Raw genomic sequence first — 23,886 nt, forward strand, 5'->3', positions numbered from 1 at the left:
AGAAGAAGAAGAAGAAGAAGAAGAAAAGAAGAAGAAGAAGAAGAAGAAGAAGAAGAAGCAGAAGAAGAAGAAGAAGAAGAAGAAGAAAAAGAAAAAAAGAAGAAGAAGAAAAAAGAAGAAGAAGAAGAAGAAAAAGAAGAAGAAGAAGCAGAAGGAGAAGAAGAAGAAGAAGATGAAGAAAAAAAAGAAGAAGAATAGAAGAAGAAGAAGAAGAAGAAGAAGAAGAAGAAGAAGAAGAAGGAAGAAGAAGAAGAAGAAGAAGAAGAAGAAGAAAAGAAGGAGAAGAAAAAGAAGAAGAAGAAGAAGAAGAAGAAGAAGAAGAAGAACAAGAAGAAAGAGAAGAAGAAAGAAGAAGAAGAAGACGAATATGCACAAGAAAAACAAGAAAAGAAGAAGAAGAAAAAGAAGAAGAAGAAGAAGAAGAAGAAAAAAAAGAACAGGATGATGAAGAAGAAGAAGAAGAAAAAAGAAGAAGAAGAAGAAGAAGAAGAAGAAGAAGAAGAAGAACCTTTCGACATCTGAGTGCCTTGACTTGATAGCGTTGTCTGAGTGGACAACGAGAGAATGCCGGCCGATCAAGGAAAGTATAGACTTAGATTGCAGGTGTCTTATAATGAGACTTTAAAAAAAAATTGGCCGACCATTTCAGTTTTGAGATGACAAAGCTGTTTGAGGATGACATACCTGTGCAATGCGTTTTCATCGACGAATTTGATTCAGAAGGCGATATAACAAAGGTTTGATGCGTGAAGTTTGAAATAGTTTGGAAGAATACCCTCTACAAGTAACTCAAACGCAAGCATGAGGATTTGTTTACTTTTTTTCAAATTTGATGGTTTCAATGTAAGGGAAACTCCAGCAGAATGGGTGCTGGGGCATTTCGAAAAATTTTTTATTGGAGTTTAAAGCGTTGAGCTTGGCTAACTTTGGCCAAATCAGAAGAAAAGCCGAGTGTACAAAAAATGGTTCAAACTTTTTTCGTTTTGGTCTTTGCGAGAGAACTGTTAATGAGAGATTGCGGGTATTGAGCGGAGAAAAAAGGGTGTATTTTTTAGTAGTGGGAAAAAGGTGCTATTCCGCCACTTCCTAATCGGAAAATGACTAAATACCACTTTTTTCCCACTACTCTATATATCTACTACTTGCTTATACCCCCAATTTATTCACTACTTTATATTAGCTTGTTTTATCCACTGCTACAAATTACCTTTATATTCACTCAAAATCTATCGTTTCTTGTCTCACTTAGTGCAAACCCCTAGTGTCGAGTTAAGCTGGTAATTAACTGTTATCAGACTGATAGTTCGGGTTCTATCCCCACTGACTCCAGTGGACGTATCCCAGATACTAGTATAAAACTAGTGAGACCGTGTAACAAGCACGTAAAACCAACTTGCGAAAATTGATGTAACCACTTCGTGGATAACCTGAATAAAAAAACAAGCTTAACTCTATAATTTTTAAATTTTTTCTAATATTTTGCGAATCACTCTTTAAGAGCGATTCACTCTTATTCGGGGTGATCCCCCAGTAGAAAGTTCGCTCTTTTTCGCTCTTAAAGTGTGATTCCCTCTTTTTTCTGATATTTTTTTATTTTATACTTTTATTTCAAATTATCTATACTCTTCAATAAATTTATATTTTCTTTTACTTTTTCTATATTTAACCCATTATTAATAAGAAATGATACAAAATTAAAATATTTACACAAACAACTTTCCTCAGTTTGTCTAATAACTAAAGGACTTACAGTCTTGCTTTGCCAACTAGGATTAATAGTTTTCTGACTCAGATAAGTGTAAGGACCTTCGGTCTTGGTTCCCCAACTGCTTGGCTTGCCACGGACTTCGTCCGTTCGCAGATTTCCTAAATCCTCTAGTTAATTCTACATCTGGATGTTGTTTCTTTACTTGAGCCGGTATTCCATCATATCTCACAACAGAAGTACAATATGGACAATTAACTTTAGCTGAAGTACAACTTCTACATGTATACTTACTCTCATCAAAATCAGTTAGTGATTTTACATAATTACATTTATTACAACTTCTAATTAAGACTTCTGGGCTAAGGTTAGGGTTTGGGTTAGGGTTAAGGTTAAAGTTAGGGCTAAGGTTAGGGTTAGGGTTAGGGTTAAGTTTAGGGTTGGGGTTGGGGTTAGGGTTAAGGTTAGGGTTGGGGTTAGGGTCTCAGTTAGAGTTAGAGTCATAGCTAGAACTAGAACCAGAACCAGAACTAGAACTAGAGCTAGAACTAGTACTAGAACTAGAACTAGAACTAGAACTAGAACTAGATTCATTTTTTAAAGAACAACCCCATGGAGAAAAATTATTAGCACAAATACCACTTAGTATAATATTACCACACCTACATTTATCAGTTTTATCTTTATGACATGATTCATAATGATATTTTAAAACAGCTATGTTTCCATATTTATAGTTACACTCTAAACATTTTAAAAGCATTTACAATAGGGTAAACTTTAATATTTACCTAATCATTTCGCAGATAGGACTTTGTCCATCAGTGGAACTGCTTCGCAGATGTTTCACCATCGGTGTACGAACTTTGTTCGTGGTTTACCAAACCGCTTCGCGGATAACATTTAGCCATGATTTCAATTAAATCTTTAGTATTATCTTTTGATGTCATACACTCTGCTAAATATTTTTTTCCAAACTTATTGAGTGTATTAGTTTTACATCTCTTATCTATAATCAATTCAAGGTCTAATTCTTTTTATCTCTAACAAAATTCATAATCTCTTCTCTAAATTCTTCATTATTTCCAAATAGTCTGGTTTAAAACTTTCCTCCCTTTCTATTCAAAATTCCCATCTCTTCATTTATATATTCTTCCTGTAGTTTTTCTAAGGGTGTAACAAGTTTGCGTGCCCCATTAACTAAACTATATTTTAGATCTGTATAGTCAATTCCCAGATCTGTATAATCACTTTGTATATTAGCAAAGCTACTTCGCGAATCATTATCCAACTCTTCTCCATATCCAACGTTAACCAAAGCGTTTGCTCTATTCAACATATTGCTTGCACCCATTGCCACGGCTCCAACAGTTATTATTATTGAATCAGGATAAATATAACTAGATATAACTAAACCCCAACCTATAATTCCACCAATATTTGATAATTGTTTTAAACCTTTTGCTTTAACCATCTCTTTTGTTAAAACTTCATTCTGAATTTTAATATTAATTAAAGTAAGAAGTTTATTGAAATAAAACTGATAATTATCATGATTAATGGTATTTCTATCTGTTGCATTTATCATGAGTGGTTTCAAAGATGCTATAAGTTTATTTATGTCTTCTCTTTCTAATTCGTCTTTTAAACTAAGAGCTTTTAAATCAAGGAAACCAACTCTTGAATCATGTATCATTGTTCTATTACTATTAATAATAATAAAAGTATTTTCCTTCTTATTATATTTAATTATACCATAACGAAGTTCATGTGACATTCCAACTGTTCAATTATAATAATTACTATTTACCTCACTAATTATTTTACTAAAGTCATGTTCACATTTATATATCTAATTAAAGTTTCTAAATAGATCAGGTCCATTATAAGTTGTTAAATAAATAGTATCACAACTCATTCTTGCTGTATTATTTATTTGAGCTGGTTTATGACACATTACAATCATTTGAATATTATAATGTCTACCTTCAGTAAAATAATAGGCTATATCCTTATTTAACCTATCACCCATATCATCAAGTACTATCACACAATTTTGAAATTTATGCATATTACTTTGTAATCATATTTATATCACATTTATTAAACCCAGTATAAAACTTATTAGACTGAGGATCTATCCAGTCTCTGTCACCTTTACACACTATAACTATATTTTTATCTTGGTCTTGGTTCTGGTTTTGGTCTTGGTTTTGGTTTTGGTCCCGATTTTGGTTTTGATCAGTGAAACTGCTTCGCAGATCTTGGTTTTGGACTGAGTATAATTTTAAGTATTGTCTAATAAAATATGTTTTCCCTGTACCAGTTCCGCCATAAACAATAGTATGTAATGGTGACTTTTCATATTCAAATCTAACTAGACTCCTATTCATAAATCCACCGAAGCTTTCTTCTAGTTTTGTATATTTACTTGGTATTGAATCATATATTATATATAGCAAATTCCAATTATAATAATAAGAAAAGAAATATACCGCCTTTATCCATTTTTATATATAAAATTTATTATTTAATAATGCTTGTCCTAACTTTTGAGGAATTCAATATTAAATTTAATGTTGATAATAGTGCTATGAGCGATATCAGAATAAAAGATAAAGGTAAAGATATAAGTCTAGCACCAATTGAAATAGTAATGAGAGATCAAACTCCAGATAACACAAGTGATCCTAACTCCAATATTATTGTAAATCTGCATCCACCTGAAGGTACACATTGGGTTTTAGTTATAAGAAGAGAAGGTGGTCTTGTGTATTACTTTGATAATTTTGGTGTTGAGACCCCACCATTATTTTTAGAAGAATATGTTGATCTAGGCTCTAATGAGAGAATACAACAATATGATGAATCTTATTGTGGGGCTTATTGTTTATATTTGATCTATCTTATCGATAGAGGATTTACATTTAAAAGTGCATTAATTGTTCTAGTTAATCAAGTTAAATGTCCTGAAATTTATAATGAGTGTTTCTGTTTAGGTTGTAACGTTAATCAGGGAACCTGCTTCGCAGATGATAATGATAATGTTAATGTTAATGATAATGATAAAGATGATACTGTTAATCAGGGAACCTGCTTGGCTAGCCACGAGCAGAGCTCATTCGCAGATGATAATGATAAAGATAATGATAATGATAGTGTTACGATACTGTTAATGATAAGGATAATCAGGGAACCTGCTTCGCAGATGATAATGTTAATGTTAATGATCATGATAATGTTAATTATAATGTTAATGATAATAACAATGATAAAGATATTGATAATGATAATCAGGGAACCTGCTTCGCAGATGATAATGTTAATGTTAAGGATAATGATAATGTTAATGATAATGTTAATGATAAAGACAAGGACAATGATAATGTTAATGATAATGTTAATCAGGGAACCTGCTTCGCAGATGATAATTTTATATATCAGGGAACCTGCTTTGAAGATCTATTTGATGAAAAACATCAAAGGGGTAAACCTAATAACAATAGTCCTACTAACAATATCTCTGTAAATATAAATGAAGATCTACAATCATGGCTAAAAGATGATAATATAATTACTGAAGCTGAATTCCCAGATAACTTTAGATGTATAATACCTGGTCCTAGTGAATGTGGTAAGACATTCTTATTAAAAAAACTAATTCTAGCTAGTATATATTTTGATAAGCTATACATTATTGGACCTACTGGTGATCAATACAATGGATTAGAAAGTTATAATCCTCGACGTCGCAACTCTGTTGACGATAAAGCAATTATAGAATTTATTAAAGATATAAACGATTTACCATGATAAACTACCCAAAGACTTAAAGAAACTAAGGATATTCGATGATGTTAGAGCCAAAGAACCAGTTATTAATGAATACTTTTGTAGAGATAGACATAAAAATTGCAATATGATATATCTTAATCAAGACCTGTTCTCTCTGGATAGGCAGAGTGTTAGAGAGAACTGTAATCTGTTTATTTTATTTGAACAGAGAGGTAAAGTCCTAGCATCGACATATCAAGATTTCTTTAATAATGTTGAACTTAGTTATAATGATTTTGCTAATATATGTAATAAGGTATGGAAAGAGCCTTATAATTGTTTTGTCATTGATATAACTAAAAATAAAAATATTAATGGTAAACTAAGAATTAATTGGGATCGGAGAGTTTTGTAGATATTTAATATTAATTATAATTTATAAATATACTAATCAGTGAATATGGTGTAAGGGATTCCACATGTTTTCTAAATCTTTCTTTAGTATATTTATGGAGATATGTACATAGCCTACAATAGAAATGTTTAAATCTAAACTGGGAGATATGTTTATACACCTTACACTTTCTACATGTTAGATATTGATCGGGATTATTAAAATGCTCTAGTAAATTATTATGTTTATTTCTATATGTTATAACTATATTACATACAAAACATTGATATGGTTTAACCTGACACCAATTACAACTTTGAGCCCAGGACTTATTTTTACATTCATCACATTTAATACTAAAAACTTTTTAAGGAAAAAAACTATTTCAAATATGTTATGATTATAATAAAACAAGGCTTTACCTAGCTGTTACACCAGATGTAAACTAAAACTTAATACATCGCCATTAAAGTCTATAGGTCTTCCATACTCATCTTTAATATGAAACTCTATATATTCTGTTTTATCTCTAGTTATAATTTGATATAAGATATTAGTTGGTATTATATTTATCAAATAGCCTGGTGGTTTAGTTATATTAAAAGTATATAGTATGTCTGTATCTTTACAATTATCTTTAGCTCCAAATATAATACTGCAATGAATGTTAATAGTATTGAAACCCATAATATCAACAATTTTCTGAGATGTATATTTACCTTGTTTATAAATTGCTTTTCTAAATCCTAGTAATGAGGCTATTGAGTTTTCTACATCAAAACTAATCGCACCTTGTTTTATTTCCATTAAACATTTCATTTCATTCTTATCGGGTTCTATTATAACATTACCATTAGTTTCTTCTTTTATTGATTCTGCTATTTCAGTTAATTCATATACACCTGGTGTAATTGCTTTGTTAAGGGGTTTCGCCCATCCGTGAAGCGGTTCCACCGATGTTTCATCATCACTATATAAGAATTGATTATTCCATCTATTCACAATAAACACCGAATTATAAACTCATAATCTAATTAAACCTAGTCTTGTTGTATTAAGTATAGGTTCATTAAAGTTAAACTTTTCTGTTGGCTTTATCATTCTAAAGTTAAGTGTATGCTCTTCTTTAGTTTTAGATAGAGTTTCATGTATCTTTTGTAGTTCATATAGAATTAAGTTGTCTGTCATTTTTCATCTTATAAAAATGGATTTTAATTTGGATACAACTTATGGTTATAATAATGACATACACAAAAGTAAGATTATAAAGTATAAACCAAATATTCTAGCAACAATGAATACGGTTAATACTAACATTAATATCATACTCAATAGAGAAGAGAATCATTTAAATTTGCGTGATTCATATCCAGAGACAGAATTTGTTGTATCAGATGATGCTGGTGGTGTATTTGCTAATGATGCTAATATCAGATTAGTTAATTATGGTATGATGGCATTATTTAGTTCAGTTAAACTTGAAACTAGTGGTGGTAGGACTATTGAATATATAGATCATTGCCATCTTAATCTATTGATGTATAAGTTATCAACTAGTACTAATGATGAATATGAGAGTGGTTTTGTTAAAAATATAGATAATAGGAGTAGACAACTCAAAGGTGACCATATTGCTGCAGAAAGAGGTCATATGTATATGATGATTAAGATGAGAGATCTATTTGGTTTTGTAGATGATTTAGAAAAGATTATATATGGTTTAGGATTTAAACTAATATTAAAAAGGAATAATAAAGATAGAGCTCTATATAGAATTAAGGCTAATCCTGGTGCAGTTGCGAATGATGTTAATATAGAAATTAGAGATATATCATGGTGTGTGACTAGTATTGATCCTAGTAATGATAATAGAATTATTGTACAAAAGAGGTTAAATAAAAAGAACAATGTAGACTTTAGATATTATGAAAAAAAGACACTTTATAAGAATGTACCCAATGCTACTAACTTCTTGTTTGATCTAGGTATGGAAAGTGGTATGGAAAGACCACAATATATAATAATTGCTTTTGAGAATAATAATGTTAATGAACAAACTCATGATGCAAGTACATTTCATATAATGAATGTTACTGAATGTCATTGTAAGATTGGTAGTGAATTTTATCCCGAGTATAGAATGAATATTAATTATGGTACTAATAATTATAATGAGGCTTTTAAAGAGATTGTTAGCTTTAATGAAGATTATAATGGGTTACCACATAATATAAAACCATATATAAATCATAGAACATTCAAAAGCAGTTATATAATATATGTATTTGATACTAGATATCAAAGTGATCATATAGGACCACAACCAATACAACTTAATTTTAAATTTAGTGCTGCAGTTGCCGATGTTATATGTCATGCATTAGTTTTAAATAGAAAGGTTATTAGTGTGAATAGTCATGGAAATAAGATGGTTGATATAGTCTCGTAGCGACTAATGACCGATGGTCTATAGTATCATAATTATAATTATAACTAAGGCCAAAGTCATTATAACTATTTCGTACTTGTCCTAACAAAACCCCTAGCATTAATAATATCTAGTTTCTTTTTATTCTCTAGAGCTAAGATTCCAGCTTCAAGCTTAATCTTAGCCTTGGGCCTAACCTAGGGCTTAGGCTTAGGCTTAATAACAATAAAGGGATTCTACGTTTTAACTTCCATTATTTTTTATATATAGAAATGAGTCTTTCAAATAAGTTCAAAACTAATTCATATTGCGTTGGTGGTAGACATTATAGTGGTACTAATAGAATAAGTGGAGCTATTACTTCAAAAGGTACTAAAATGTTAAAGGGTAATTGTGTTAAATGTAGAAGGAATAAGTCAATGACAGTATCTGATACCACAATAGAAGCTGAGGGATTGAAAGACTTCTTTAAAAGTTTTGGTAGAGCTACAGTTAACTTCGGAAAGAAAGTTGCTAATAATCCACTAATTAGAAATAGCAAGTAAAATAGGAAGTGCAGCTGCATCTAGAAACCCTAGAGCTGCTTTATTAGCCACACCTGATTTATTTAAAATTGCAACTACTGTTGAAGGTATAAAGGTAGTACAAAAAGGAAGAAGGTTAGACTTAGGTACTAAGAAGAGATAATTCTTTGATTATGATTATTTTATGTTTATGATTATGTTTATGATTATGATTATATTATATTTATGATTATGATTATGATTATATTTATATTATGTTTATGATTATCGATAAAAATTAATACTAATATTATTATTACTAAACATACTATTATTACTAAACACTATTAACTTTAGTTTAAAAAAATACTCAGCTTGTTTTTCTTGTTCTTCTTATATTATTCATATACTTCAACTAATTCATTATATTCATCATTATCTATTTTATTATCATTCATTGTTTTAGTATATAGTTTATTAAACTTGTCGCTAAACTGTTTGCTTAAAATATACATTTGTGAATACTTTATAATTTTATTTCATATTTTAGTATTAATTGTTTTCGATAATGAACCACAAACAGTTGCTGTAGCAAAAGCTGTTGGTATAGAATAAGGTAATCCTATACCTGTTAATGCAACTGATGTTGTTGTTGCCGTTGTTGCTATTGATGATAATACTATTTCTGTTATCTCAGCTATGTTAATAAAATTTTTATATCTACTTAACTTCCTATTATAGTTATTAGTTTCAGTTTCATAATAATTTCTAATATCTTTTATAATGTTAATATTATTATTAAATTTATCATTAGCTTGGATTTTTTCGTTTATCAATCTTTCTGATACAGATGATAGATCTGGATATAATAATCTCTCACTCGGTGCTGTTGGTTGACTCTTTTTCAGCAGTAAAATAACTCTCAATATCTTTCATTATATCATCTTTTTTAAACTCATAATGATTCTCTAGTCTTTCTTGATCATTTTTGTCCAGTAGCCTACCTTCTAATAATATGGCCATTATATATTTTATAACTATCTTCATCATTAATATATGGTTTTCTCTTAAACCCCTCCATCTATCAACACATGCATTACCCAATTGAATATTAGTAATAGTTATCATACTCTACTTTTTGTTCATTATATTTAGAAATGGTATCAGCTGAAACTTTGTTACAAATATGAACAATATTAGCTTCAATTTTAGACAACTTACTAGCCATTGTAGACATATTAGATTAGTTAAGAGAAACTAGTTCAACTGTGTCACCATCAATCCCTACTGTATCTCCATTGATTGTAGATGACGGCAAACCAATAATGTTTGCATTTAGTCGGCCAATTGTAACTTCTTCAAATTTACCTTTTATTAGTTCAGTTATGTTTTTACTTAAAATATCTATTTTATTATTAGAAAATAATAAGTTATTGTCACAATAATCTTTATTAACAACATCTTTTTCATCTACTGGAGGATGAACATTTGTAATTTTATAGGTATCTTTCATGTCAAAATTATCATTATCTTCTAGGAATAAATCATGAGCCTGACTTAGTGTTAAATTGTTCATTGATGTTGATGTTGATGTTGATTGATGTTTAGCTTGATTGAATCTATTTCTTGTCATCTTTGTATTTATTTACAGTAAGAATTATATCTAATGATTCTAAAACTTTATTATTAGATTCAAAATTAAACTCGGATTTTAATCATTCTTGTTCGTAATATTTACCTTCTATTATCTATCCATTCATATCTTCTATCTTATATGTTAGTGGTTGTGTTCTTAAAACTTCATTAACTTTAAGTAGTTCTCTATTCCAATTAGAAAAGTAACCTTTAGAAAAGATATTACGTTTATCTGCATTTCTAACATAATCACCAACTTTAAGTTTTGGTGTTGCTTTGGTAGATTTAACATAGTATTTAACTTTATCAGGATTATTAGAAGCATCAACTGGTGTCATATTAATTGTTGAATGAATGTTATTGTTATATGTTATGACTGCATCATTTAGTATATTTACCCAATTACCATCACCATTGATGAACATTGGTTTGTTAATTACATTTAATAATGTTCTATTAAATCTCTCTATAAACACTTAAATCACTGTATGTAGAAAATAGTTTTGTTTCATATTCTTTAAATAAAGATTTAAATGTTTTATTGTAAAACTCACTACCTCTATGTACCCATAACTTTTCTGGTTTTCTACTTTCAGAGCCACCCTGTGGATGTTCACCTAATACTATATTAAAACCATTAGTTATAGATAAAACAGATTTATTCTTTAATGGAATAGCCCATGCATGTTTTGTGAATATATCTATAACAGTTAATATAAACTTATAATTATTATTGTATTTACTTAGAGATTATTCGTCTATCAAATCAGCTGACCATGTTTCATCTTTATATACGGGTATTATTCTTTCTCTTCTAAACTTTGTTATTTGAGGACTGAATACTTCTTTAGCTAATAACTGTTGTTGTTGTTTTTCCATCATTATTTATTTACCATAGTTAAAAACAAAATTATTTGGTTGCTCTTGATTAAAGAGATTGATAGATAATAGTTGCTTAGATATATCTAGCATTTCATCATATAATCCAACATGACCAGTTTTTGTTTCTAGTATTAATAATTCTAATCTTTCTACTAAACTTTTGGGGTCAGTCTTAGTAAGACCACTAGCTTTAACTTCTTCTTCTTCTTCTTCATTAGTATCATAAACAGTGGATTCACTACTGAAGACATCTCTTTTCGGTGATGCGATACTAAATGATAATCTTCTTATAAATTTCGATCTATTACTTTTAGTATCCCCTCTTTGTTTATAACCGATATCCCTTAGAAATCGTTTTATTTTTTTTCATCACCTTTTATGTCTCTTTCTGTCACATTTTTATTAGTGATAAACATAAGGAAACCTTTAGTGAAATCATAGTTGTTATTTCGTAGTTTTAAACCATTCGGTGTTATATGAGTGGGCACATTATTAATTGAAAATTTATTTTCATTTGCATCGAATGGGACTAATCGTAATTGAATATTCGTTTATTTTCTTACATCTGCTAGAATATCAAGCATCTCGTTACTTAGTTTAAACAACTTGCCCTCTCTACCTGGTAATGTGATAGGCTCTCTGACAGAACCCGCTTTGTTGAACGGGGGAAGCTTTCAACGCATTTGTGTTATCTTCTATCCGTAAACCGGTTTCACCGATCTGAGGACCAGCTTCCTGGATCCGCTTAGCAGTTTCATCAATCCGAGAAGCGGTTTCACCGATTGCATCCATTGTTTGTGTTTGGTGGGCTTGTAGAATTTCACTATTAGTATTCAAAGTTTTAGTTAGAGGATCAAATAACACTTCTATTTCACCATAATAATCTTGTTGTTTTAATTTATCTTCTAATCTATTTCCTCTGTTGAGTTTTTGTAGTTTATTTAGTTCTATGAGTTTATCTAGCCTAGTCATTTTATAAAACTAATTATCACAGTTCATTATATAATCTAATAGCGGCTTCAAAAAACTTTCTATCATCCTTAATTGTTAATTCTTTAATATTGTTTATCAGTGCTGGGTTTACAATAGTCCGTCGGTTTGGCGCAGACGAAGTCTGTTGGCTAATTTTCTTTAATAACTCTCTTGAAAAAATACATGTTCTCATCTAGGGGATAACTTTTTTTATTATTTATATAACATCTTTTATCATCAAAATTACTTAAACTTCTTTTACTTATCTTGATTGTGGTCATACAACTTCCTAGTTTTTGAATCCTGCTTTCCTCTACTATCCTTTCCTTATTATCTATTAGAGCACTATAATAATCTTCGTGCTTTCCATTAATTTCTTTCTTTATTCCTTTCTCTTTTGCCCCATAATTCTTTATGCTATATGTTTTGGGCTTTAATACCACTAATTCTTCTATATCCTTACTACCTAATTCGTGTTTAAATTTGCCCGTTATCTTATTATTAGTTTTTATTGGTTTATCTAGATTACTCAGATCCATGTGCTCATTGTCGACATTGCCCTCGCTAAAACTTAACACGAAGCTATCCGTATCCATGTAGTGTAACATTAGATCTTTAAGCGAGGGATTTAATACATTATAAATGAATTTATACATATGAAGCTTACTGAGCTCTAGTATTGTAGGTCCTAAATAAATCGGCCTATCATATTGTATTTCCTTTTTATAGAATTCTATTAGAGCATAGTTTTCATATCTAATTACATCTTTACATGTTGGTTTACTAACAGCTTTAAGTATTTCATAATGATCGGTTAGAATATTAGCTTCTAGATACTTTAATGGATTCTCGAAACTTTTACCAAACAATGAATTATTCATTAACTTAAATATATCTTTCTCAGGCTCAGTTTCGGCTTCTGCTCTCATTTTAGTATTAAGTTCAATGTAGTCTCTAATAATATAATCCTGTTTAAATTTAATTATTCTATGGACTTTAGTAACCTTTATACCCATCTTAACAACAAACTTCAACATCCGATAGTGTACTGGTCGTTCATATTTATTACTCTGATCTAATATTAGTTTCTTGCTTTTTGATGAAGTTGGGGGTGTTTGTTTGTATCCCAGTTTATTATTCTCTACTGCTCTTCCATGGGGTAGTAGTTGCAAGTTGCTAGTTCTCTCTTTACATTCATTAGTATATTCTAAATCACTGATAAGCCAATAGCCATAATCACTATCATCTGAATTATTTAATACTTCATCTAGAGTTGTATTGGAGTACTCAAAATCTTTATATGGTAGCTTTTGCATTAGTGCATAACCGTATAAATTATTAGCATCGAGGTACCAGATAGACCTTAGGTCATGCTCTGCCATATGCGAATGAGGTTCCCTGATGGATCTTTGACTCTGACTCTGACTCTGAGTTCTAATATACCTATCAGCCATAACACCACATATGCCACCTCTCATTGCACTAATGAAGTCTTTTAGTATTTGCTCATCTTGTATTTTGTCTAATTAAACTTTGCTTAGTTTTAGGAAACAATCGAAGCTGTAGCTTGGTAGACTAATATAATGTAGAGGATTGAGTTTATATGTATTCATGTTTAACTTAAAAATAGATTGAAGCAATGTCCTAATGTGAATATATCATTTTCCATATATTCTAATGTTAATTCTTTACCTGTTTTATTACTATTAGAATTATTAAAATCATCTACTTCATCTTGAGTTGGTAACTTAGTTGTTAGTGACGATCTAAAGTCTTGAATTTACAGATTACCTAGTTTATTATTATAGCTATTCTCGTCCTTAAAGTATTCATAAGGATATAAAGTTTTATTTTTTATGTTGTAAACCCTTGCTACGTTATCAAGAGACATTGTCAAGAAACTCTAACTATCTAAAAACTTTAATATGCCTACTCTAAACATTCTAGCTTTGCCATTAGTACTAGGCAAGATATCAATTCTTCTCCTGCTATTAATCTTTTTAAATATCTGATTAAATATTAGATTGAAGTCATAGCCATTTCCATTGTGAAATATTACCTCAATGAAGTTTTGATGTTTATAGTTTAAATTACATAGATTACATGCTGGGCGTCTATATCTACCTGTTTGGAGACAGTGATCACTAACTTTATTAACATTGTTTTTATTACAAATGTGACATATATCATTAGCATCATGATACAATTTATCTTCTTCTGTGAATAGCATTGCTTTGTTTATCTTAATACTATGATTCGTTGCTATTTCTAATAAATCTCGAACATAATTTTTGATGCAGTCTGGACCAAAGTATGATCTGCGAAGCAGGTTCCCTGATTGACCTTCGGTCATGCTCTGCCATTGGTGTCTGCTATGCCAACTATAGCCAATAGCAATAGGTGCATGTTCAGATATCTTATATGCATTGCTACCAATCTCTTCATCTGTTTCTTTCATGTAACATTCAATATCACTATATATAACATTATTAATTTCTTGTTGTTCATGTTGATTCTTGATTTTAATTTGTTTTAACTTAGGGCAAACAATCTTTGATTTGATTTGGACACAGCATTCATGAGTTTCATATTTAAATTGAGAGCTAAACCAATAGGTGCAATTATCACAAAACCAGAACTTTGCATGTTTGGTACTGGGTCTTTCTAGTAATAATTCTACATTTTTAATTAGAGCTCAGTGTTCTTCCCAGAATAGGATCCTAACATTTTGTCTATCTTTTACAAAGTTAGGACGTTTCTCTAAGCGTTCTACTTTGGCTATGTTACTATCTCGAGCAGGCCTGTGATGAAACACGACCGTAGGTCTGTAAAACCAAATATTGATATTATATTCATTTTGGATTTTGCTATATATTCATACGCAGTTTCATTATATTCCCAGTCATCGACTAGATTATTAATATACTTATTTTCTCTTGTTGCATGTTCAGTTACAGGATGCAATGCGGCTGTAATACATAATCGTAGACAGTTAAATTTACTACTTCTAATATTTAAAATCGCTTTTGTTTTATCTCTTAGACCTGGTGGCAGTTCAGTATAAGATCCTAATGATGGTTTAGTCCTTTCTTTATTTATTTGCATGTCTGTTACTCCAATAAAGTCAAAATCGTAGCCGTAACCCTCACACGTTTCTCTAACATGATCAAGCCATTGGTTTAGATTCAGTCGATGACCTTTATCCATATATTCATCGGTTCTAAAGTTTATATTAGTAGACTTTTCTTCTTCTGAGTCTCTCTTCTTATATAAGCAATTGGCAGTAACAGTATATTTATATGATTTAAATGGTTTAAACTCTAGTTAAAGTCTAATATATAATCTACTGGTTCATTAATATCCTTGATAAAACTACCATTGCATTTAGTAATATATAACTGCCTTTGATTAAAGCTTGATTAAATATTATAATTATCGTTTAAGACAACGTTTTCTCTCCAGTGTTTATTCATGTGATTTTTTAGACCTATCTGATTTTTAAACTTATCGCCACAAACCGAGCATGGTTCAGTTTTAGTTTCAGTTTCAATTTCAGTTTTAATAATATCCTTAGTTTTAACAATATCCTTAGTTTTGGTCTTAGTTTTAATAATATAATCATCTGCATCAGAATTATACACCCTCTCCAAAATTTCTTCTTCATCAGACTCGAACATTTTCTCCAATAGTTCCTTATGTTTGAGATCGTATGATTGATGCCTGTATAAACCCTTCTTTGTTTGAAAGGATAAATTACAGACGTCGCAGAAGTTTATGACACTAGTATTAGTTGATTGAGACATGATGTATTTATTTAGGGAAAATTTTGGAAAAAATAATTTTTCGAAAATGAAGTGTGATAAGTGTAAAAATAAGTCTTGGAAAGAATGTTGTGATAATTGTAAAGAATTAGAATATTCTTGTTATGTATGTAAAAATATGGTTAAGGTGAACGATTATATAGATCATTTGGGATATCGTTATTCTGATCCTGGTCAATATCTAACATTTTGTATGTGTAATGTTTATAAACATATATCATTATACAGATTTAGAAATAGGAAATGTAGACTATGTATTTATCTTCATAGATATAGATATGGTCATACTAAAAATCAATTCAGAGAGCATGTTTATAAGTATATTATTCAAGTTAATTCTTCTTCTTTTAATTTCTCTGTGATGTAGTTTTGGTTTTCATTGATATTTTAGATTTAGAACTTTTTTCTGAATTAATACCAGATATAGAATAAATAAAGAGTGAAAATCACTCTTAGAGTAATTCATAAAATAATGATTGATTTTGATTGATTTTTTGATTTTGATTGATTTTTTGATTGAATATAGAGCTAATATATAGTAGTGAATAAATTGGGGGTATAAGCAAGTAGTAGATATATAGAGTAGTGGGAAAAAGGTGGTATTTGGTCATCTTCCGATTAGGAAGTGGCGGAATAGCACCTTTTTCCCACTACTCTTTTAATACTATTTGCACTCTTCTCCCCGTTATTTTTAGGGAAAATCCTCGGCCCTAGAGCTGGAAAATGATTTAAAAAGGCTTGATGTTATGGAAAAAGTGACCATGGTAGGATTTTAACCACTGGTGGGGCCGGATGTATTCCTAATAATTTAACAATTAAAGTATTAGGAATAGAAAGTGATTACGCAAAATGAATTGGTATATAGGAATCCCGCTTAATGCGACAATTGGTGAGCATTATGGACTCCTGCTTTTACGATACCATTTTAAATTGAAACTATTATGGAATCGATCGAAATTTGTTGCCTGATTAAAGTTTTTTGTTAGTTTTTTTTTCATTTTTGCCTCTTTTTTTCTGTATATTTTTCGTTTGTTTTACAAGCCTAATGGTTGCGTAAAATACGCGATCATAGTAATAGTCCCAACCAATCCACCCATTCTGGCAGTTGAACACGTAGTAGCCGATAAAAGAACTAGCTAAAGGGACTATAATTTCAACCAGGCTTCCCAGGAGTTCAAGCAGACATTGGAAGTTGATCAGGAAAAACTCCATGGTCCTTAGTTCTTCTACCAAGAACAAACAGAATAGACAGTATACATTAGCACACACCGAAAATGTCGCAATTAGAATCTTAAACGGCAAAAAGGATTAAAATCACAGATGTCGTAGTTTTACTAAATTTGGCTTGATAATCGCAAGTGTTCACGGTTGCCGCTTGGCCAATTCTATTTCATTCTTTGGAGTCTGCCTTGGAAGCCCAAGTTGAGGTGCCAGACCGAAGCCGGATATGACCAGACAAGCCCCAGACGGAAAGTGCCTATGTCAAGACCTTCCCAGACGCAAAGTGCCTACGTCCAGACTTTCCCAGACGGAAAATGCCTATGTCCATACCGTCCCAGACGGAAAGTGCCTATTTCCAGACCTCCCAGGCGGAGAGTGCCTATGTCCAGACCTTCCCAGACGGAAAGTGCTTAGGCCCAGACCTTCCCAGACGGAAAATGCCTATGTCCAGACCTTCCCAGACGGAAGGTGCCTATGTCCAGACCATCCCAGATGGAAAGTGCCTATGTCTTGACCTTCCCAGTCTGAAAGTGCCTATGTCCAGACCTCCCCAAACGGAGAGTGCCTATTTCCAGACCTTCCCAGACGGAAAGTGCCTATGTCCAGACCTTACCAGACGGAAAGTGCTTATGCCCAGACCTTCCCAGACGGAAGGTGTCTTTCTCCAGACCTTCCTAAACGGAAAGTGCCCAAGTCCAGACCTTCCCAGACGGAAAGTGCCTATGTCCAGACCTTCCAAGACGGAAAATGCCTCTGTCCATACCTTCCAGACAGAAAATGCCTATGTCCAGACCTTCCCAAACGGAAAGTTCCTATGTCCAGACCTTTCCAGATGGAAAGTGCCGATGTCCAGACCTTCCCAGACCGAAATTGCCTATGTCCGACCTTCCCAAACGGAAAATGCCTATGTCCAGAACTTCCCAGACTGAAAGTGCCTATGTCCAGACCTTCCAAGACGAAAAATGCCTCTGTCCAGATCGTCTCAGACCGGAAGTGCCTATGTCCAGACCCTCCCAGACGGAAAGTGGCCTATGTCCAGACCTTCCCAGACGGAAAGTGCCTATGTCCAGACCTTACCAGACGGAAATTGCTTATGCCCAGACCTTCCCAGACGGAAGGTGTCTTTGTCCAGACCTTCCCAGACGGAAGGTGCCTATGTCCAGACCTTCCCAGACGCAAAGTGCCTACGTCCAGACTTTCCCAGACGGAAAATGCCTATGTCCATACCGTCCCAGACGGAAAGTGCCTATTTCCAGACCTTCCCAGGCGGAGAGTGCCTATGTCCAGACCTTCCCAGAAGGAAAGTGCTTAGGCCCAGACCTTCCCAGACGGAAAATGCCTATGTCCAGACCTTCCCAGACGGAAGGTGCCTATGTCCAGGCCATCCCAGATGGAAAGTGCCTATGTCTTGACCTTCCCAGTCTGAAAGTGCCTATGTCCAGACCTTCCCAAACGGAGAGTGCCTATTTCCAGACCTTCCCAGACGGAAAGTGCCTATGTCCAGACCTTACCAGACGGAAAGTGCTTATGCCCAGACCTTCCCAGACGGAAGGTGTCTTTCTCCAGACCTTCCTAAACGGAAAGTGCCCAAGTCCAGACCTTCCCAGACGGAAAGTGCCTATGTCCAGACCTTCCAAGACGGAAAATGCCTCTGTCCATACCTTCCAGACGGAAAATGCCTATGTCCAGACCTTCTCAAACGGAAAGTGCCTATGTCCAGACCTTTCCAGATGGAAAGTGCCGATGTCCAGACCTTCCCAGACCGAAATTGCCTATGTCCGACCTTCCGAAACGGAAAATGCCTATGTCCAGAACTTCCCAGACTGAAAGTGCCTATGTCCAGACCTTCCAAGACGAAAAATGCCTCTGTCCAGACCTTACCAGACGGAAATTGCTTATGCCCAGACCTTCCCAGACGGAAGGTGTCTTTGTCCAGACCTTCCTAAACGGAAAGTACCTATGTCCAGACCTTCCCAGATGGAAAGTGCCTATATCCAGACCGTCCCAGACGGAAAGTTCCTATGTCGAGACCTTCCCAGACGGAAAGTGCCTATGTGCAGAACTTCCCAGAAGGAAAGTGCCTATGTCCAGACCTTCCAAAACGGAAATTGCCTATGTGCAGACCCTCCCAGACGGAAAGTGCCTATGTCCAGACCTTCCGAGACGGAAAGTGCCTATGTCCAGACCTTCCCAGACGGAAAGTGCCTATGTCCATACCTTCCCAGACGGAAAGTGCCTATGTCCAGACCTTCCAGGCCGGAAGTGCCTATGTCCAGACCCTCCCAGACGGAAAGTGGCCTATGTCCAGACCTTCCCAGACGGAAAGTGCCTATGTCCAGATCTTACCAGACGGAAAGTGCTTATGCCCAGACCTTCCCAGACGGAAAGTGCCTATGTCCAGACCCTCCCAGACGGAAAGTGCCTATGTCCAGACCTTCCCAAACGGAAAGTGCCTATGTGCAGACCTTCCCAGACGGAAAGTGCCTATGTCCAGACCTTCCGAGACGGAAAGTGCCTATGTCCAGACCTTCCCAGACGGAAAGTGCCTATGTCCAGACCTTCCCAGACGGAAAGTGCCTATGTCCAGACCTTTCCAGACGGAATGTGCCTATGTCCAGACCCTTCCAAAGGGAAAGTGCCTATGTCCATACCTTCCCAGACGGAAAGTGCCTATGTCCAGACCTTCCCAGACAGAAAGTGCCTATGTCCATACCTTCCCAGACGGAAAGTGCCTATGTCCAGAGCTTCCAGACAGAAAGTGCTTATGTGCAGACCTTCTCAGACGGAAAGTGCCTATGTCCAGACCTTCCCAGACGGAAATTACCTATTTCCAGACCTTCCCAGACGGGAAGTGCCGATGTCCAGACCTTCCCAGATGGAAGGTGCCTATGTCCAGACCTTCCAAAACGGAAAGTGCCTATGTGCAGACCTTCCCAGACGGAAAGTGCCTATGTCCAGACCTTCCGAGACGGAAAGTGCCTATGTCCAGACCTTCCAGACCGGAAGTGCCTATGTCCAGACCCTCCCAGACGGAAAGTGGCCTATGTCCAGACCTTCCAGACCGGAAGTGCCTATGTCCAGACCCTCCCAGACGGAAAGTGGCCTATGTCCAGACCTTCCCAGACGGAAAGTGCCTATGTCCAGATCTTACCAGACGGAAAGTGCTTATGCCCAGACCTTCCCAGACGGAAGGTGTCTTTGTCCAGACCTTCCTAAACGGAAAGTGCCTATGTCCAGACCTTCCCAGATGGAAAGTGCCTATGTCCAGACCGTCCCAGACGGAAAGTTCCTATGTCAAGACCTTCCCAGACGGAAAGTGCCTATGTCCAGAACTTCCCAGAAGGAAAGTGCCTATGTCCAGACCTTCCCAAACGGAAAGTGCCTATGTGCAGACCTTCCCAGACGGAAAGTGCCTATGTCCAGACCTTCCGAGACGGAAAGTGCCTATGTCCAGACCTTCCCAGACGGAAAGTGCCTATGTCCAGACCTTCCCAGACGGAAAGTGCCTATGTCCAGACCTTTCCAGACGGAATGTGCCTATGTCCAGACCCTTCCAAAGGGAAAGTGCCTATGTCCATACCTTCCCAGACGGAAAGTGCCTATGTCCAGACCTTCCCAGACAGAAAGTGCCTATGTCCATACCTTCCCAGACGGAAAGTGCCTATGTCCAGAGCTTCCAGACAGAAAGTGCTTATGTGCAGACGTTCTCAGACGGAAAGTGGCCTATGTCCAGACCTTCCCAGACGGAAAGTGCCTATGTCCAGATCTTACCAGACGGAAAGTGCTTATGCCCAGACCTTCCCAGACGGAAGGTGTCTTTGTCCAGACCTTCCTAAACGGAAAGTGCCTATGTCCAGACCTTCCCAGATGGAAAGTGCCTATGTCCAGACCGTCCCAGACGGAAAGTTCCTATGTCAAGACCTTCCCAGACGGAAAGTGCCTATGTCCAGAACTTCCCAGAAGGAAAGTGCCTATGTCCAGACCTTCCCAAACGGAAAGTGCCTATGTGCAGACCTTCCCAGACGGAAAGTGCCTATGTCCAGACCTTCCGAGACGGAAAGTGCCTATGTCCAGACCTTCCCAGACGGAAAGTGCCTATGTCCAGACTTTCCCAGACGGAAAGTGCCTATGTCCAGACCTTTCCAGACGGAATGTGCCTATGTCCAGACCTTTCCAAAGGGAAAGTGCCTATGTCCATACCTTCCCAGACGGAAAGTGCCTATGTCCAGACCTTCCCAGACAGAAAGTGCCTATGTCCATACCTTCCCAGACGGAAAGTGCCTATGTCCAGAGCTTCCAGACAGAAAGTGCTTATGTGCAGACCTTCTCAGACGGAAAGTGCCTATGTCCAGACCTTCCCAGACGGAAATTACCTATTTCCAGACCTTCCCAGACGGGAGGTGCCGATGTCCAGACCATTCCAAAGGGAAAGTGCCGGTGTCCATACCTTCCCAAACGGAAAGTGCCTATGTCCAGACCTTCCCAGACGGAAAGTGCCTATTTCCAGACCTTCCCAGACGGAAAGTTCCTATGTCCATACCTTCCCAGACGGAAAGTGCCTATGTCCAGGCCTTCCAGACAGAAAGTGCCTATGTCCAGACCTTCCCAGACAGAAAGTGCCTAAGTCCAGACCTTCCCAGACGGAAAGTGCCTATGTCCAGACCCTTCCAGATGAAAAGTGCCTATATCCAGACCTTCCCAGACCGAAAGTGCCTATGTCCGACCTTCCCAAACGGAAAATGCCTATATCCAGAACTTCCCAGACGGAAAGTGCCTATGTCCAGACCTTCCAAGACGAAAAATGCCTCTGTCCAGATCGTCTCAGACTGGATGTGCCTATGTGCAGACCTTCCCAGACGGAAAGTGGCCTATGTCCAGACCTTCCCAGACGGAAAATGCCTATGTCCAGATCTTCCCAGACGGAAAGTGCTTATGTCCACACCTTCCCAGACGGAACGTGCCTATGTCCTGACCTTCCCAAACGGAAAGTGCCTATGTCCAGACCTTCCCAAATGGAAAGTGCCTATGTCCAGACCTTCCCAGACGGAAAGTGCCTATGTCCAGACCTTCCCAGGTGGAAAGTGCCTATGTCCAGACCTTCCCAGACGGAAAGTGCTTAGGCTCAGACCTTCCCAGACGGAAAATGCCTATGTCCAGACCTTCCCAGACGGAAGGTGCCTATGTCCAGACCTTCGCAGATGGAAAGTGCCTAGGTCTTGACCTTCCCAGTCTGAAAGTGCCTATGTCCAGACCTTCCCAAACGGAGAGTGCCTATGTCCAGACCTTCCCAGACGAAAAGTGCCTATGTCAAGACCTTCCCAGACGGAAACTGCCCATGTCCAGACCTTTCCAGACGGAAAATGCCTATGTCCATACCGTCCCAGACGGAAATTGCCTATGTCCAGACCTTCCCAGACGGAAAGTGCCTATGTTCAGACCTTCCCAGACAGAAAGTGCCTATTTCCAGACCTTCCCAGATGGAAAGTGCCTATGTCCATACCTTTCCAGGCGGAAAGTGCCTATGTCCAGACCTTCCAGACGGAAAGTGGCCTATGTCCAGACCTTCCCAGACGGAAAGTGGCCTATGTCCAGACCTTCCCAGACGGAAAGTGCCTATGTCCAGATCTTCCCAGACGGAAAGTGCTTATGTCCACACCTTCCCAGACGGAAAGTGCCTATGTCCTGACCTTCCCAAACGGAAAGTGCCTATGTCCAGACCTTCCCAAATGGAAAGTGCCTATGTCCAGACCTTCCCAGACGGAAAGTGCCTATGTCCAGACCTTCCCAGGCGGAAAGTGCCTATGTCCAGACCTTCCCAGACGGAAAGTGCGTAGGCTCAGACCTTCCCAGACGGAAAATGCCTATGTCCCGACCTTCCCAGACGGAATGTGCCTATGTCCAGACCTTCGCAGATGGAAAGTGCCTATGTCTTGACCTTCCCAGTCTGAAATTGCCTATGTCCAGACCTTCCCAAACGGAGAGTGCCTATGTCCAGACCTTCCCAGACGAAAAGTGCCTATGTCAAGACCTTCCCAGACGGAAACTGCCCATGTCCAGACCTTCCAGACAGAAAATACCTAAGTCCAGACCTTCCCAGACGGAAAGTGCCTATGTCCAGACCTTTCCAGATGGAAAGTGCCTATGTCCAGACATTCCCAGACCGAAAGTGCCTATGTCCGACCTTCCCAAACGGAAAATGCCTATGTCCAGACCTTCCCAGACGGAGACTGCCTATGTCCAGAACTTCCCAGACGGAAGGTGCCTATGTTCAGACCTTCCAAGACGAAAAATGCCTCTGTCCAGATCGTCTCAGACCGGAGGTGCCTATGTCCAGACCTCCCCAAACGCAAAATGCCTATGTCCAGACCTTCCCAGACGGAAAATGGCCTATGGCCAGACCTTCCCAGACGGAAAGTGCCTATGTCCAGATCTTCCCAGACGGAAAGTGCTTATGCCCAGACCTTCCCAGCCGGAAAGTCCCTATGTCCAGACCTTCCAAGACGAAAAATGCCTCTGTCCAGATCGTCTCAGACCGGAGGTGCCTATGTCCA

This window comes from Convolutriloba macropyga, chromosome 4 (assembly GCF_964194025.1).
Source record: "Convolutriloba macropyga chromosome 4, txConMacr16.3, whole genome shotgun sequence".
Taxonomy (NCBI): Eukaryota; Metazoa; Xenacoelomorpha; order Acoela; family Convolutidae; genus Convolutriloba; species Convolutriloba macropyga.